The sequence below is a fragment of the Natator depressus genome, chromosome 3 (genome assembly GCF_965152275.1).
Source record: "Natator depressus isolate rNatDep1 chromosome 3, rNatDep2.hap1, whole genome shotgun sequence".
NCBI classification, from domain to species: Eukaryota; Metazoa; Chordata; order Testudines; family Cheloniidae; genus Natator; species Natator depressus.
Window position 1 is genome coordinate 50,706,787 of NC_134236.1, and position 19,578 is coordinate 50,726,364.

Here is a 19,578-nt window from a genome sequence, read left to right on the forward strand (position 1 = left end):
TTTTTCCATGATTAAAGCTGGGCAAAATATTCATATAATGAAATAGTTTGTTTAAAACAAAAATGTTAAATCTGCCAAAGGAGGCTGATAGTTTGGTGTCCAAATGACAGGGCTGGGAGCAGGAGGTCATGATTCTCTTCTTACCTCTGTCACAGATTGGCCATAATATATGTAGCATTTTTACAGCACTTTACCAATATTATTTTGTAATGAATGTGCTCCAAAGAGACATTAGCTGTCCCAAATCACTAAGCAAATTAGTATTAGGATTTGCACCTAGGGCTGCTGGTTCCCATGCCTAGGCCCATTCCTTTGTGCCACCATTGCCCCACAAGCAACTTGCTTAATGTTTCTGAACCTCAGTTTTCTATTCCATGAAATGAGGCTAATACATATGGCCGAGGACATCTCAAATCCTGTATATATTCAGATTGTACGTATAGTAAAAATCACTGTCTCCCATCCTACCTATAGGAAAATTGAGGCTTCAAGTACTTAAGTGCCTTTCCTGGGGTCAGTGTTGCCCAACAGAATAGGCACAGGTGGAATCAGAAGATATGACTTCTCACACTGCTTCTGGAGCTACCTTGCTGTATTGCTTTGGTAGTCACTTAAATTCTCTATGCTTAATCCAGCAGACCACATGCCTTCTGATCATCATCAGCACCACCCTCTTCTTCTCCAGCGTTTTCAACATTTACCAGTGTGAGGGTTTTTATGAAATGTTATAATCTTTCCTTAAAAGCCCTGATTGTTCATGAGTCTTTTCACATATAATAGTGAATTATAGCAATTGAGAAGTGATGCCCTCTTGACCAAACCAGATAACGCAACTTTGTATCTCTATATTTTAAAGCATGAAATGCTTGAAGGAACCATTATGTCCCAATATGCAACATAGTTTTAAATGGCGATATTTCAAGTTCTTCAATGAAACTACAAGCTCTGTGAATTAAATTGGGCTGTCTCTTCTTGCACAACCTTTGGCAGACAGCTTATCATGTGATTCTGACAGAGGAGTTCACAGAAGAATGACTCAGTGACTGCTATGAATCCTGAATAACTGCTGTGTCAGCTTTAATTGGAACGACACTTAATTTTATTGGATCTTGCTAACAAGACTACCATGGGCATGCAAAAAGTGTTTCTGAACACCGGCCGTGTGATCTACATTGCCCACTTTATCAGTCTTATTCTGGAAATGAACACTGACAGCTTATAAGAACTTGGCACAATGCTTTCTCTTTTAAAGAACTAGGCTGCTAGAGCCAAGTAATCAGAGAACAGCAAAGGGGTTTCAATCTCAACCAGAAAGACATCCTACCAATTCATATCCACCATGTATCCTGTAGACACACAAGAGCTCATAACTGAATACCACTGAATATTTGGCAAAATATTTACCCACGCTCAAAAAGCTGGTAAACAACATTTTATGCAAATTAAAACAAATCAAAAAAATCAACAGACTGAAAAGACTGGGAACACTACAGAATGGGATATTTAAGCCACACTGATGAAAGGACATGCAACACAGTCCATATGAATTCTAAACTCTGCAAGGAACTACAGTGGTCATTAATACTAAAAGGTCATAGCATAAGTTAAGGCTGTATCAGCTCCAGGTTACTTTGATTTTGGAGCCTCTTCTGAAGCAGGAAATAACAGGCTTGCAGAGGTTGATATATGTCCAGCAAGTCTACTGAGATAAAGAAATACATGTTTCTCTATTACAAAACATGCTGGTGAGCAATGAAAAATAGGAGAAATTGTATAGCAGGCTAAGCATTCTCACCGCTGTCTGACTGCTTTATCCACACCAAAACCACAGGCATGTGCAATCATGACAGTTGAAAAGCACCCAGATTAGAGAAACCCATTTATCCGTATCAATCTATACCAGTGGATTTCTGCATTTTCACAAACACGTACAGCAAAACCAAGTTGCCAGATTTAGCTAAGGTGGCCAAAAAATTAGTTTGCTCACTAGATACCACAAACACTGGTTTAGAGGTAGGAAAGAAGAGTGTGAACCAAAACCTTTAATCAGAACTCACCTGGACTTTGGGAAGTTTGGATTCAGTTCCAAACGTCATGGCTCTAATCAGTCTAATCAGTAATCAGAGCACATATTTCTACTACCCATGTTATGAAACACAGCCAGAAACAGGAGCTGGCATTACATTAGAAGAAGAAATTCAAATTTTCATTCTTTTCTAACATAGGTTATATACTGCAATCATGTCAGTGATAATGTTGGACCTTTTGTTAATCAGGCAGATTTGCTCATTGTTTATTTTATTATTGCTAGATCTGCTGTCAGTAACAATGCTACTTTATAAAGTTGTCTTTATGTCACCGTTATTTTATTAAGAGGCTGATTATATGATATTTGCTAAAGAACAATTTCTGTTTAATAATTTATATGAAAATCCACAAGAAAGTAAACTATCTTTCATACACTTATCCCATATTATCCTGAATATCTTACACTAGCCTACAATCTCTATATTCTGCAGAAAGGTGTCTGTCTCAATTTGTTTTTTTAGTATTGCCCCACATTGTTCAAAATTCCTTGGCACTGTCATTGTTCAGAAAGACATATCAAACATCTCTGGTTATCTGTGTCAAGCCTAAGCTATTGAGAGCACAGTATTTAAATTATGTATGCCTGAATTGATATTCTGCCAGCAACATTCAGGTGAAGTAGCCTAAAAATAACACGCCTCTATATTATTCTTTAAATATGATATTCAAGTTCATGCTGCTTTGGAGGAACAGAGAACTAATAAAAAGGGACCTAGAACAATTAGGAATATGGGCAGAAAATAATAATGAGTGTCACTAGGTGCTGTAGTTCTCGTTTGTACATGAACTTAAATATTAAGTACAGTTAAGCAATTTACTTACTAAATTTTAAGATGAACTGTCTGAAAATTATAATTAAGAATCAATTTTTACAACCTATCATTTTTTTTCATTCATTTTGGTGACTCATTTCCTTATAAAATACTTTCTCATATCTAGCTACCATAAGTTGCAAATGAATGGTTTTTCCTCCTATTTAATTCTCCCCCTTTTTTCCTCATGAAAAAAGCTCACTCCTTTGTATAAGTAGTGACTCTGACTTGAGCTGTCAAAATACAGCCAAAGGCAAACACCTGGATGGCATGCGAGTACATTCATGAATAAATTGGGCAAGATATTAAGAGGATAAAAAGTAATACTGGAAATCTTGATAACAACCTCAAAACTTAAGCAAAATTGGAAATTGTTCCCAGTCTGAGTGAACGGAAACACCTCATATCACTTGCTCTTCACTTTCAGCACTGTCTTGTGGCGAGGGCTCAGGACAATGATAATGGAGTTTGGAGTAAGAGGTATTCAGTTCTACTACCACAGACCCTGATCCTTAGCCACTGAAGAATGGGCCCATATTATAGGTCATATAAGGGTTGTGGTATGGAAAGAGGAAGCTTCCAAAAATGTGAGAAACTGCACTGACTTCCTTTTATAATATAAAAGAGCTTACCAGGGGGATGAGAATAAAGAATAGAAGCAAAAACCTTACAGTGAAATGCAAATTCAAACAATATAAATAATCCAAGAACCAAATTAATGACAGCAACAGTCCAGATATACCTTAATAAAGTAAACCCTAGCTTCAAGGAGGAGTGTTGGGGGAATTTCTGTCTGAAAGAGGGAGATACAGATTGCTCTAAGGCAAGAGACAAAGGGACAGTTCAAAATCTACCCCAGCTGCTCCCAGAGAGCCTGGAAGCAGTTTCAAGGAAGCGCCTGAGTAACTGGCTAAGAAGAAGCCATGAGGAAGAACAAATTCAAGGTGGCTGTGATGGAATGTTCACCCTACACCAGCCTCAGAAGGGTAAATGAGATGGAGAAGGGGGCCAATTAACTTGATAGGCCATACCATACTGGAACTGGGCTGGATATGCAACCCCTGATTGGGAATAGAGCCCAGGTAAGAAGGAAATGGTGGGGCTATGATAAAGCAAGGAAGTTGGCAGTGGAAGGAGGGACTATGGTGTGGAGGTCCTACACTCACTTTCTAGCTATAGAGCAGTAAAGGAGGAAACTAGGGGAAGAACAGAAGCTTTGGTGTCCTGGCCTGGCATAAAGGGCATACCCAGAAAAGGGTGGAGAAAGAGCCATACAGATGTGAAGAAGGAGAAGCCCAGGGCAACAGTATCTAGTTTTGGGACACTGCAGACCTTGTCTGCTGGTTCTAGGGTTCCCTCAGTCAGAACCTGGGGTAATGGGTGGGCCTGGGTTCCCCTGCCAACCACTGAGGAAGAGGCACAGACCAGATAGTGGAGAAGACTGCCTAAGATGATCATCCAGTAGGACTTTGGTACCCAGGAAGGGAAGAATTATAGTGACCTGGCCAGAGGGCCAAGTCACAGTGAGAGAGAGAGAGGTGGCGAGGCAGATGAATGAGTGGCTGAAGCGGGTGTCAGACATGAGTGGAGTTATTCCCCAGAGCAGCCAGGAGGAGGTGCCCCTAACTGGTGACCGTACCCCATGACAGTGGGGGTGCAGGAGTCTGCAGGCTGGTGAAGACACTGACAAGCAGGGCAAAGATAGAAGCAGCCCAGGGAATTTGCAAAGAGATTGAGGCTGGCACAGCAGAACCAGGGGGGCACAGGGGGCTCGGGCATGCACAATGGAAATATTATGGGGGCTGATCTATGTCTGCCCCCCACCCTCCTCAACCCCTGCTGATGCTCGAGCTCCCCCTGTGCCACTGGCGCCTTGGCACACACACCGATCCTCAAACCTCAGGCCCACGTTCAGGGCAATCCTTGCAGAAACCAACAAGGGAACAAGGGAGTTGTGGCGTATTCTCCATCGCTAGTAATTTTAAAATCAAGATTGGATGTTTTCTAAATGATATGCTCTAGGAGTTATTTTGGGGAAGTTCTATGGCCTGTGTTATGCAGGATGTCAGACTAGATGATAACTATGGTCTCTTCTGGCCTTGAGAATCTATCAAGGTGAGCTTCTCCCACCTCTGGATTGAAGGAAAATCCTCAGCTGCTTAAAACAGGGCCCCAGAGCTGGAACCTGGAGGAGAGGATAGGCCTCGGTTTCCCTACCTCTTCCCAGATCAAGATGGGAAGTACAGGTGTCTAGAGTGAAAGAGGCCAAGAGCTATGTGTTCCAGACAGCGGCCTAGGGCCAGCTTGGTGACCACTATACTTTGTGTTCTTTTATTTTGGACGTTTCTGTTAACTCTGCAAAAAGGGAAAGGAATGGACTGAGACGTGATCTGTCTGGAGGCCACAGAAGCAGCAAACCGTTTTGGAATCCGGATGAACAAGGGGGCAACAGAGTGATAGAACCCCACATCCCAACATGAGGGGCACTCTGATGGCAGTTGCACATCATAACAAGCATAGTAACTTCCCATTAAGGCCAAAATTCAGTGAGGCATGTGTTTAAAGTTAAGAACATGCTTAAGTTTCATTTAGGTGCTTTGTGAGATCAGGGTCTAGGTGTTGGGGGAAAATTAAGAGTCTTAATCCCAAACAATCTCAGCTAGTTAAATAGGATTCTTTCTAGTAGGGTTTTTTTGGTGGGTGGGGGAGGGTGGTGGGAAGAGGAGGGGAATGAGTAGATTGGCACCAGAGCAGGAAAAAAATAACTTAAAGGCAATACCAACTATGCCCCCAGGAACTGGGATTACATGGACATCAGCTGCACAAATGCGGCACTGTGGCCATCGGGGCTTTTCTTGCAGCCACAGCCTCCTGGCCTGTGACTTGGGGGGGCAGCACTCCCTCCCTGGTGCTCCTGGATGCACCATCTTGGTGCTGGTTTCTGGGGCTGCCAGGAGGGGACATCTGGGGCACAACGCTGGAGGAGCAGGCAACCGGTGAGTTCCCCATCTTCCCAGGGGTAGCAAGGCTCAGGTTTTTGGGCTTCAGTCCTGTGGTGGCTGGGCGACAGGCTCTGGCTGCGGGGCTTTGGGTGCCAGATCCTGGCTCTGGCTACACAGCGGCAGGCCCCAGGCTTCAGCCATGCGGCTTCAGGCTCCGTCCGCCAGCTGCAGGGCTTCAGGTTCCAGCTGCTTCCCCTGGCCCTAGCTGCTTCCCCCGGACTCTCACCCTCCACCCCCATCCATGGCTAAATTTGTCCCCAGGCTTGCCAGGGCTGAGTAAGTCAACTGTGAAAAGTTGTATGTTGTATGTTGATACTTGTATGTTTGTTAACATCACATTTCACAACAGACTTACTAGCCAGCAATAAATAAACTACAATGATTTGAATGTGTATATATGCATATTTATTTGCTTTTGCTAAAGTTAATTAAGTATTTTAGGGAAAAGTGTTAGGGCAGCAAACAGCGAGAGTTGGTAGCTGCACTTTGAGATCACCGAATAATTTGTCCTGAGAGCCCCTGCTCTAGGAAGACAGAATGCTCTAAGACAGAGGTATTAAATAGACAATGCACTGCCCCATGGTGGGATGTCTTTGGCATGCAGCTTTGACCTTCTTGCTCACATGCATTTCCAAATTGTAAATAAAGGCAGTGGATTTACACCAGCTGAGGAACTAGCCTTATGTGTGGATAAAATATTATGCCAATAAAAAAAGAAGGTTTGGAAAAAAAACCTGATAAAAGTAGGATGAAAAATAAACATGGGCCCAAGTCTCAACAGTAGGAACTAGACGTACATTTTGTTAAAGGCAGGGTGTCCTGCCCTGGGGTGATCAGCAATTTATGAAGAACAGGGCCAGCCACAACTTTCCACTTGACCTGAGCTTCACAATTTTTTTGATTTAATACTAGTACTAATATGTAGCTTTTGTAAAGCACTTTGAAGGTATTAACTAATTAATGCTCACAACACCCTCAAAGGTACCAGGTAAGTATTCTTATAATCATTTTAACAATGGGAAATCCAAGGCCCAGGGAAATGAAGTCACTTTTCCAAAGCCATGAGGCAGGTCACCAACTGGACCAGGACTAGAACTTGGGTTCCTACTGACTCCTATTTCTGAGTTCATACCAGACCTAAGGATTCAATTCAAGCCTATCGCCAGTAAAAATAATTGAAAAGAAAAAAAACAGATTTTCAAATATTGTCTGATCAGTGAAAAATATTTTGTTTTTTTTTCTATAGTCATATTCAAAAGAATGACTGTCCAAAGCTGCACTTTTCTAACTACTTTCTAGAAAATAAAATTAAAGCTCATGCTCCTATTTCCTTGAAAAGATTCTCATGTCACAATGTATGTAAAATTAATATTTCTCTTCTTCAGGGAAGATGCAAGGAAGTTATTTTTTTTCTAGTAATGTATGGCTACAAGCAGAAGTAAGAGACTGTGCACATTTTCTTTAAAACTGTTATTGAGAAACCACAAATTACTGCAGATTGCACCATAACTGTGCCAAGATGAAGTTATAGCTATAAGTTATATTGATTCTCATTGGATATATGAAGAAGGGACACTACAGTACAACAGTAATCAATCAGAAAAATAATCTAGAGGCTAATCAATGTCCCTGAATAAGAGAACATTAATCCCCGATGGAGATATTACAAACACAATAATATCTACCTTAGCTATCTAAATTCTACTCACCAGCTTCTCCTATTATGTTTATCAAGGAATCGAATTTCAGAGGGCTCCAAAGAGCTGTTGTTTCAAGTCTGATTTTTTTCATTATTCTATTTAATTGTGTGCACTGTAATTTAATTTAATTTAATGCTGTCTCTATTGTGGCAGTGCAAAATTTCTTGTAACAGTAACCCATTAAAGAATATTAAAAGTATTTATCATGGTCCTCAGGAGCACAGATAACATTATGCATGGAAAACTGGGATTTAACATAATTGCTGCAAATAATTCAAAACAGTCCTTTCTGTGTTTATCTATATGTAAAACAGCAAGAACAATAATCGTAAAACAAAACGCAGCAAGTTCAAAACTAGTCTTTATGGAGCCCCGTGCAGATAAATAAAATATTTTGGAATATAAATCACTAGTCTGCAGAAGTACAGATGGGAAAAGCCATCAGCAAGAAAGATCTACAGTCCCCAAAACTGCTCTAAGTCATCAAGTTCAGATACCTATGCTTTCTCTGTCTCTCAGGGTTTTTTTCCTCTCTCTCTCCCTCTGATACTGTTTCAGGCTTTTTTAAAAAAATAAAATAGAACTTATGACCTGCTCTAAAAACTCACATTGATTAGGCCCTTAGGGCTTGATCCTGCTCCTGTTCAAGTCAGTGGGAACAATCACCACTGGATTGAATAGAGGTAAGAATTTAATGCTGGTAGGAGGAAACAGATTGACCATGGTAGACATTAAAGCCAATGGTACGATGCTAGTTTACACCAGCTGAGAATCTGTCCCATCAGTTCCAAGTGGTCTGAAATTTGCAACAGCTTAGCACAGATCTGGATTTCAAAGCTCAAAATTCAGGAGAGTCTGAATCTGGCATTTTAATTCGCCCCACTGTGGGGCAAACTAGAGGAAAGTTGGATCTGGTTTATGCAGGGGCTCATCTCCAATTTAGAACTTATATGTCACTGTATATCAGATACATGTTGCTTTATTTATATATCTTGTGCTGTCAAACAAGGTTGACAACAAACAACAGAAGACCAGTGAAAATGCATGACTGTAAACATAGCCATGTGTTTCATGAAGCTCTTTTCAGGCCAACGTCTTACTGAGATGGAATTGTTACAGATAGGCAAAGCAAAAAATAAAGAGCATTTTACTCTCTAGAAAGCAACTATCACTTTCTCTCTCAAAAGAGCATCCTGACACTTCTTTGAGAACCTCCTTCTGCCCCACAAAATGCCTTCTTTGATGCTCCTTTAGAAACGCTGTCTTGATAAGCACACACCATTCATTGAACCTAGCAGGACATTGTGTTAGTAAAGTCATGTTAGTAAAGAGTTGCACCACACTTATGCCCGCTGTTGGTTGACCCAATATGTTTTCCCTTCATTTCCTTTTTTTAAGAAGTCTAGACTCTCATGGAATAGACTTCTAGTGAAGCATGAATTCCTAACTCTTTCTCACTGGGCCAGGGATATCTAACATTATTATATCTTATTATCTGAATGTGACTGACCTGAGCTTTATCAAATATTGCCTCATCTGCACTCAGTACCACTATAATAACAAGAAAGGGAATGGTGGAAGAGACACAAAGGGTTTTAATAGCAGAGAAAGAAATATGTGCACTAAGGGGGAAGAAAAAAAATAAGAAAATAAGATAGAACACTAAAGTACTCATGCCTTATTGTGATAGACGCAAGGAGTTCAATCTATTTAGCTGAACAAACAGAAAGTTAAGGGGTGACTTGATTATGGGCTAGAAGTAGCTACATGGGGAACAAATATTTGATGATGGGGTCTTCAGTCTAACAGAAAAAGGCATACAATGAGCCAATGGCTGGATACTGAAGCTAGACAAATTCAGACTAGAAATAAGATGTCAATTTTTAATAGTGAGAGTAATTAACCATTGGAACAATTTACCAAGAGTCATAGTGGATTCTCCAGCACTCACAATTTTTAAATCAAGATTGGATTTTTTTCCCTAAAAGCTACATTCTAGGAATCATTTTGTGGAAGTTCTGTGGCCTGTGTTATACAGGAAGTCAGACTAGATGATCACAATGGTTCCTTCTGGCCTTAGAATCTATGCATTCTACTTCTCACACTGGAAACTCCTTAGAGTTCCAGGAAAACCATAAAAGGCCATTCTTGAGGTATTTCATCAGTTTTTACTTAAAACAGAAAAAAACCCTGAAGAATCACCTCAGGACTTGGCCCCATGGAAGTAGTTTAATTTATCAGTATTAAAAAAGAAACCCAACAAGTAACCAGCCTTTTTTGGAAACAGCAATATGAGTCTCACATCTATACTGACAGAGCTGTGAAATATGAGAGTCTGTTCTAACATCAGATGCGAGGGAGGAGATGAAGACTTTTAATATCACCACTGTGTTGCACCAGTAATAAAATAGGGATCTTTCAGTGTCTGTTCAACGTCTGATGTAATTCTTTGAAGAGTGTCCCTTTAGAACAATGTAATTTTCTAAAGTACCAGCCCTCGAGTGTGTAATTCTTCAGAGAAGGTTCAGTTGCCCTCTTTGTTATTCAGTTTTGAAAATGCCATCATTAATAACATGGAAATATTATACTACTTCATGAATCAATTTAGCAGAAAATGTTTAAAGTGGTGCAGAGGGCTTAATCCCTATGACACATCTAGTGTCTAGCACTGCTCTCTCTCTCCCTCTCTCTCTCTCTCTCTCTCTGATATCTCTGTTGTTGCGTTCCCCCTCTCTGACTGTCACCTTGGCTCTTCCAGCACCACCCATCAGTCCACCTCCACCCTCTATCACTCAGACTTTCTGTGACTTCCAGTCCATCAGTGCTTGAACTTCTGCACCTAAACCAGACTGGTCTCCTTGTGTTGAAGCTAAATTGTCTCACCTGTCTTTCTGACATCTCCTTATGGATGTTTAGTTGTCAGCTGAAGCTCAACATAGCTAAAACAGAGTTCCTAATCTCTTCTCCTCTTCTCCCCCAAGTACTCCTTGCTACCTCCTTTCTTGATCATTGTGGACAACATCACCATCCTTGCCTGTCACTCAGGCCCTAAACCTGGGCATCATCTTAGACTCAGGTCTCTCTCTAGAATGTCACAGCCAGTCTGTTTATATCTTGTTGTTTTTTTATGCATGGCATCTCTAAGATATGGCCTTTCTATCCGTTCTCTGGCCTTGACATTGAAAACCTAGCCCTGATCACATCCATTCAGAATGCTTCTGCAATGATCATTTTCCTAGCTGTTGCTTTGATCACGTCATCCCTCTCTTTGCATCTCTCCACTGCCCCCCTTCCCTAACACGTAGATAAACTGCTTATCTTCATTTTCTAGGCCCTTCGTTAACTATTCCCACCCTATCATCTGTCATTTGCTTATAGAGATATTGACTCTCACCTCTGATGGGGCCTATGATGTCAGCCTCAATAACTTATTAAATTTTCTCCCATGCTGTCCCTCCAGATAGGGAAGAGCTCCCCGTAAACGTCTACAAAATGAACTCAGCATCCTCCTTCAAAACCCTCCTCAAAACTTGTTTCCCATGATGCTTACAAAACACTTCATAACGGTTAGTCTTCTGGTGTGCTCACACCACTGCCTATCATGACGGCCAATAAAGTCTCTTTGTTTCCTTGTAGTCCTCTATCTGTTAGTATCCACCTGGTAGATCTTGTCTAGTACTTAGACTGTAAACTCTTTAGGGCAGGAACTGTCTTTTTGTTCTGTGTTTTTACAGTACCTAGCATAATATAGCCCTGGTCCATGACTAGGGCTCCTAGACACTGTGGTAATACAGATAATAAATAATAATGATAATACCTTACTATCTCAGAGTTAATAGGCAAAAATCTACATTTTTCTTCTGAACTTCATCCTCCCACACAGTAAAATATTATGGGTGGAATTTTGTGTCCACTGAAGCCAATGGTAATCATAAGCAACCATAAGAACAGCTATACTGGGTCAGACCAATGGTCCATCTAGCACAGCATTCTGTCTTCCGACAGTGGCCAATTCCAGGTGCTTCAAAGGCAGTGAACAGAACAGGGCAATTATCAGGTGATCCATCACCTGTTGGTCAATCCTTGCATTTGGCAGTCAGAGGCTTAGGGACACCCAGAGCATGGTGTTGCATCCCTGACCATCTTGGCTAATATTCACTGATGGACCTATCCTTCATGAACTTATCTAAATCTTTTTTGAACCAGTTATAATTTTGGCCTTCACAACATCCCCGGCAAAAAGTTCCACGGGTTTTCCACCAGTCCTTTCTGCTTGACAGGGAAAGATTAAAAAAAGTGAACATGGTTAGCCCTGAGAGAGGGGACCCGATAATATTCTACAAGTATGATAAGGGCTTAAAAAGGGTTTATAAAGAGGACAGTGATCAATTGTTCTCCATGTCCACTGAAGGTAGAACAAGAAGTAATGGACTTAATCTGCAGCAAAAGAGATTTAGGTTAGATAGTAGGAAAAATCTTTCTAACTATAAGGGTGGATAAGCTTTGGCATAGGCATCCAAGCCAGGCTGTAGAATCCCCATATATGGAGATTTTAAAGAACAGGTTGTACAAACACCTGTCAGGGGTTGTCTAGGTTTAGTTGGTCCTCCCTGAAGATGGGGCCTGGGCTAGATGAACTCTCAAGGTCCCTGCCAGCTCTACATTTATGTGATTCTATGTTCAATCTGATAGCTTGGTGCCTAGCAGCTGCACTGCCACGCTACTGCTCTGCTAGTGGTTCTTCTGTGTGTAGGGTCATCTCTATCCTTGGTGGAGTGGGAAGTATTTGATTCATTAGGTGAAATGAAATATTTTACTCAGTTTGTCTCTTCTCTAATGAAAAGCCCCCATTTGTAATAAATTATTTAAACAGTACCTGAAACTGGAATAGGAAAGCAATTAAAAGTTAATTCAGTAACTGACAAAGACTTCACTCATGGACATGGAGCTTCCATAGTGAAATTCTATATTGCACTGCATGCTTATTCTCCAGTTTAAGAAAATAGTACTGGAGGGAGGGAGCGGGGGAGGGATTGGGGGAGCAGCTTCCAAACAACTTGAAGAAAAAAAATACATGAATATTTATAAACACTGGGTGAAATGAATTAAAAAAAATAAAGCGGACAAAATACAAATTAGAGCCAACAGAGTTTGTCTAATTAAAAGTAATTTATATTGAGGGGGCAATTAACCCAATGATATCCAGAGGATTTAACTCAAGTACTGTAATTACCATTTAAACTAAAACCTATGAATGAGAGCTCACTGGCCTGCGTGACAAGTTCTAACTAAGTAATTACAGATTTACTTCCAAATCCTGTCCTTCTGAAGTAAAAATCATGGATCAAGTGAAAGATTTTGGAATATCTGTGAATACTACTAAGGTGCTGGGAGCTGTTTTGTAATTTAACTTTTTGCCCTCTGTATTTTGGCTATTTATTTATTTAGATTTAAAATTCTTCACAAAAGAATGCCTACCCAGAGTTCTGAACACCCTTGACATATATTTAAACACACAGTAAAAGAGATTATGGTTGTAAAATAACTTTGTCCTTCTGCTCTGTCGCTCATGAAAACCTACCATAAATTGCATGTGGGTGCTGGGTGGTGTTGGTTGTTACCCGGGGTTCTTTCAACCCAAAGCTCTTGGTAACTTTTACTCTGTGCGAGGTGGTGTCAGGAAATAAATCAGGGGAAACACAGCTGTCCGACCAACAGATAGCTGGCACAAACAGGAAAACACAAGAATGCTTTCACTTAAAGCTAAACTTTACTTAGTCTCAAGTACTTATACACATGTCCGCAACAGGTTAGCTAAGCCTGCTGACTTGGCTAATTTACAGCCTGCTGACTTGGCAGCTTTTAGCAATAAGCCATAGTGGTTTCAGGCACTTGACTGGTTTGCCAAAGTCTCTCCATACAATTTCCCCACCTTTCACACAAGGGGGCCTTTACATGATCGCTGTCACAACTTTTCTGGATGCGCCTGAGTTGAGATCCAACGAAAGCTCAAGGCTCTCAGCCGAGACCGAGCAAATTATTATCTTGTTGGCATCCCATACTTAGCATACCAGCATAGCAATTGACAAGCGATCACCTTAGCCTCCTTTCCCAGTTGAGGGAGGAGCAACAAGTTCCATATGTTCCTTACCCGGGGGTACAAGTGCCGGTGGCAGTAACCACTGACTCATCTGTCGGGGGACTTGCAATTGCCAGATTTTGCACCATATCCAGCATGTCATTAGGCTGGTAACAAAAACCACTACTATTTGGCACCCCAAGATTACTATGATGGGGTGTAGGGCCAAATTCAGGATACCTGTGCCAGTGGGGAACCATCCCAATAACACTTCCCACCAGTGGTGTGACAGGTTCTGGTCAATTCTTGCAAATACCAATTTAATTTCATTGGCATTATGATACATGGTAACCATGACTCTGTACCCTTCCTATTTTGCAGTATGTAATTGGTTCTGTAAATCAGGGTGTATAAGCGATGTTTGTAAAGCAGATAAATCCATTCCAAGGGGCACAGGTTTTACAATAGAATACAAAGTATACGATACTTTTAACTGACTATATTTAAATTTGGGTACATGAAATTCGAAATCACATCCCCTAATTGCTATAATATGACAGAAACATTTATAGCATAACTTCATTTGTCTGCCAATACCTCTATGTTAGTAGCATCCAGCACTCCAGCTTCTAATCCAGTTCCACCCAAAGCAGTTCAATACATTTCTTGGGAGCCTTTTCTTTAGGTTACCCACCCCTCCTGGCTGCCAGGCAAAATCCAATAGCATTCAGTAGTTCACACTGAGATAGTATTAGGGCTGCTATACCGTCACTGGGCCTTTCTTTCCTTATATCCAATGTAATACAACACCCAGGTGCATTCAGCTGGGCTCGCATGCTGGAAGTTAACTAAGAAGTAAAAATTGGCAAGTCTTATTCTTTTAGTAACCCATATTTTTACATACCCTTTTTTCCCCTTGGTAATTTCACTTTGTGCTTTAAAAACTTTTTATGTCCATCCTTTTATTCCCACCAACAGATACACCTTGTGTCTCATGCATATTTTGCTTTTAAATGTGCCTTTACCACCTAAGGATGTTTCCCTGTTAACAGACTGGCATTTCTGAAATACAGTTAAAATGCTTGTTAATTCTTTTCTGCCTAATGTAGTATCTCCTTTCACAAATATCCTTGCTGATTGAATCATAGAATCATAGACTTTAAGGTCAGAAGGGACCATTATGATCGTGTAGTCTGATCTCTTGCACAACGCAGGCCACAGAATCACACCCACCCACTCCTGTAACAAACCCCAACCTATGTCTGAGCTACTGAAGTTCTCAAATCGTGGTTTAAAGACTTCAAGGTGCAGAGAATCCTCCAGCAAGTGACGCATGCCCCACACTGCAGAGGAAGGCGAAAAAACCCCCAGGGCCTCTCCCAATCTGCCCTGGAGGAAAATTCCTTCCCGACCCCATCTAACATCCCATCACAGGCCATTGGGCATATTTACCGCTAATAGTTAAAGATCAATTAATTGCCAAAATTAGGCTATCCCATCGTACCATCCCCTCCATAAACTTATCAAACTTAGTCTTGAAGCCAGATATGTCTTTTGCCCCCACTGCTCCCCTTGGAAGGCGGTTCCAGAACTTCATTCCTCTGATGGTTAGAAACCTTTGTCTAATTTCAAGTCTAAACTTCCTGATGGCCAGTTTATATCCATTTGTTCTTGTGTCCACATTGGTACTGAGCTTAAATAATTCCTCTCCCGCCCTGGTATTTATCCCTCTGATATATTTATAGAGAGCAATCATATCTCCCCTCAGCTTTCTTTTGGTTAGGCTAAACAAGCCAAGCTCTTTGAGTCTCCTTTCATAAGACAGGTTTTCCATTCCTTGGATCATCCTAGTAGCTCTTCTCTGTACCTGTTCCAGTTTGAATTCATCCTTCTTAAACATGGGAGACCAGAACTGAACACAATATTCCAGATGAGGTCTCACCAGTGCCTTGTATAACGGTACTAACGCCTCCTTATCTCTACTGGTAACACCTCCCCTGATGCATCCCAAGACCGTATTGCAGGCAAAACACAGGAATTACCACCATACTTTCCTGTGTTTTTGTTCTATAGGCAGGCCAGGTTTCAATGGCTCTTACCCTTTAAGGGTTTAGGGGAAATTATTCCACTATTCAGTTATTAAATTCATGAGGTGGTGTACCTCAGTTTTTCTTCTTATACAGCAGACCAAGTTTGTAATATTCTTTCTGCTGTGCTAAGCTTTAAGTGTATTCACAGGTAATAGCTGAGAAGTATCATTACCATATGACCTTAAAGGTTTTTTTTTAAAAAAAAAATCATACACACTATCCATTGTTACAGGGGTACTTATTAACATTAAATGTATCCCAATATTTAATATTAACATCAAATCTATTAAAAACTTCAGATTTCAGCACTGCATACACACACAAAAAGAATATTTTTCCTACTTAGGGTTAACCTGTCCCTCTCTTATTTTTAGGTTTGACTTCTTTTTCCACCTTCCTCTATCAGTAAGGTAATTTGCATTTTCACAAACACTTTCTCGCTTGCTTTTGGATCCAAAGCTATCAGCAGGTCAGAGACCCTCTCTTAAAAGGGGACACAATCAACTTCCACCTGAGTTTTGATTTCTTTTCACTTTCAACTTCTGCTTCCAAAACACACCGTGATCTGAAAAAGAAAACACAACTCTGGCTCCCTTTAGAGCCCAAATAGGATTTTAGTTAAGTAGCATGTTTTGTTTGCATTTCTTTTACCCCTTCTACTATATACATTGCACATGTCCTGGGAAAAATGCACATTCCTTTCATAGTTTAACTTCTATAACATTATATTAGCCATATCAATTTTTACATAAGGTGTAACAGTTTCTTTTGTGCTCACACAGTTTTCATGTACCTTTATCAAAGTGACAGTCTGATTACTCAGAGACACCTTAAGGCTCAGTGTTTCTAACGTTGCTTCTTTTTTTTTGTGCACCTCACCCCTGCTGTTGCTCCAGAGGGGCAGTGTCTTTTTTAACTTCTTATACTACAGCTCTTATCTGCTATTTTGTTACCCCCAAAAAAGGATCCAGAATTTCTCCCCATTCTCCTGGGTTTGACAGCCCTGTTGCAGCCAGGACTTTGGTCTTTTTAAAAAAATATTGAACTGTATAAAGCATTGAGGTACCTTAAGGGTTAAATGCTAAATACCAAAGCCAAACAACACTAGGCACCTTTGTCTGGCAAAAAAGTGTTTCTCAGTTTTGCAACTCTGAATGAAAGTTTCACATGGCTTTTTAGTGGTGTTATTTAAAACCAAACCAAACCAAAAATTTATCTTAAACCCACAAAATAGAGTTTCACAAGCCAAGAGCGCCAGCCTTGGTCCCAAACACTCCACACATTTACACAATATATCTATACACACACACACACACACAGATACAAGCATACTCTTCTGCCTCACATCCCTTACACTGCTTTAATTTTTACACAGATGTACATAGATTACATTGGTATATATCTGGGGTCAGGTAAGTTCCAGTAGAAACCCCTTTATGTTCTTTTGGCAAATTTGACTAAATTGTTCAGTCAAATGATTCAAAGCAGATTGTCTTTTTGCCTGGCTTATTTACAAACATTCCTTTGGAGAAGGGCCCATTTTTCCTTCAGAATGGCTGCAAAGAAACCAAGAATTCTTTTTCTATAACATTTTTTCTGTTAACATTTGTACAAGGTTCAACTGCTTAATTCCCTCCAGCCTCTGCAGAGTTAACTTCTCACTCTCTTTATCCATTGCCTGCCTGCTTGTCTGGGCCTGATCCTGTTTTCCTCCCTGAACTGCCCCTTCCCATGGGCACAGGCTTTGTCCCACTAACCATTTCACAAGGAGGGTGGGCTCCTCAACTAACCCCCACCCATCCTGGTCCCTTTTCTTTGTTCCCTTTCTTTCTTGTTGCTCTGGGGTGGTCATTCTGCCAGATAGGTAGCGACCCTTTCCGACAGAAGGCACAGGTACTTTGCTATTGTTTAATGTGTTAGACTTTATCAGTTCAGTCCAAAAGCCCTTAGGCTGCCTGCAGTGTCTCCACTGAATTCGTTACCAGCACAAAATTCTCTGTTACTCACACATTCAAGGGCACCCACCTTTATCCAGTTCCTAGGACTCCAGGTAAAAAGCACCTAACTTTACCTCTCTGTGGGCTCTGGGCTCTACTCCTCCATGGGCTCCAGGCAAGTACCCATTCCCTGTGGACTCAGAGCAAACTCTCTTTCCCTGTGGAATCTTTTGTGGGTTTACGGGGTCTTTTACCAGTGAAAGAGCCTTACACAGTAATATACTACATAACCTCTACTTCTTAACAATCACCAAAACAGAATGCACACACATACAGTGCTTACCACTCCCAATAAGACAGATGGACTTTTCCAGATGGCCAGTCAGAATCAGGTCCATCTGGGGGACTCCAGTTTCTGCACGGTGTCATTGGCAGAGTGTTAAGCTCTGGCAGCTCTGATCTTTGGGGCTGTGTCCTGGAGTTGGTTCCCTGTCTCTGGACATAATTTCTCCACTCGAGCAGGCAATCAGCCTGAGTTCTGAGTCCCACTAACGGAATGTATCCGTAAATTAACTCGTGAACTGCAACACGGGAACTTGTAGGGAGCGACCCCACCCTGCCGTCTTTTACCTCCTATTGCAATGGACAAACTACAAACTTTGTACCATCCATCTCCTTCCTCTCTACCAATCCTCGCTAGGGCCTCCAAATTCTGTTTGAATTCCCCGTACACTGGTGGCCTGTGATATACAGGAGGTCAGACCAGATAATCTGGTGATTCCTTCTCGCTTTAAAATCTATGGCCACATTAATACTCACTCTTTCTCCCCTGCTCCTACACATTTTCTATTTTCATTTTGCCTTGTTCATCACATTTATTGTTAACCTGGGATGACAACCTGTCCCCTCTCACCAATCGTGTCCATCAGTATAAATAGCATTATCCAAAGTACAGTCATATTTCTGGGTAAAGACCATGATCCCCAAGGATATTCTCACATGTTCCTGTGAAAGCTCATCCCAAACAACACTTATCAAAAATAAAAGATATTTTGATTTGGCTAAATATCACATAACTTGGGTGCTGGACTGTGCTTATTATTGTGAGCTTATTTGTACTCCTCTTATTATCATTATTTATTTGTTAAGCACCAATGATGTGCTCAAGACTACAAGACCAAATAAATGCAGTCCTTACTCCATGGAGCTTACAATTTCAAGTATACTCATCATCATTTACAAAATTAAAGGTTATGTAATAAAGCACTCAGTGAACATTCTAATGTTAGCATGGACATTTTAGTGTTCTCTCTGGCCCTAAAGAAACTGTCCAGCTACAGAACTAGTGCTGTCTCCTTACCATATCAGACAGGAAACCTGACTGGGGAAATGTTAGGTTTTGGTGCAGTTGGCTCCTAACCACCTTTTTCAATCATCTTACCCAAGAAGGGAGAGATGGAAGATGGGATGGTCATCAAGTAATTTTTACCAAATGATTGTCTCTTAAATACTGGCCAGACTATCACGTGTTTAAGCATTGTTTGCTACTCGTCCTCCCTGAGGGTAATGTAGACAACTTAGTGAGTTCTGGACCAAGGAAGACCCTATAGCTTCCTATGCCATCCATTCACATCTGGAATCATTCATATCCATTCTGTTCTCTCACATATGCTGTTCTGAAACAGTTAAACAATATGAAGTATACTTATCATTTATACAAGGTAATTATTATTAAAGGCTGTTACTCTATACATGAAAATGAAACCCGGGAAACATGGAAAGATCAGTCCAACCCAAAGATTGCACTCCGTTCTCTTTCCCTTCCCTTCTGCAACACCCTGTGATGGGGGAAAGGATTCCTTCACTAGAC

At 40.9% G+C, this 19,578-nt stretch overlaps 1 protein-coding gene across 11 annotated transcripts in view; it reads right to left on the reverse strand.

The window, feature by feature from the left end:
* KHDRBS2 (KH RNA binding domain containing, signal transduction associated 2) overlaps positions 1–19,578 on the reverse strand; it is a 614,322-nt gene that overhangs the window by 352,843 nt on the left and 241,901 nt on the right. The window lies entirely within an intron of this gene.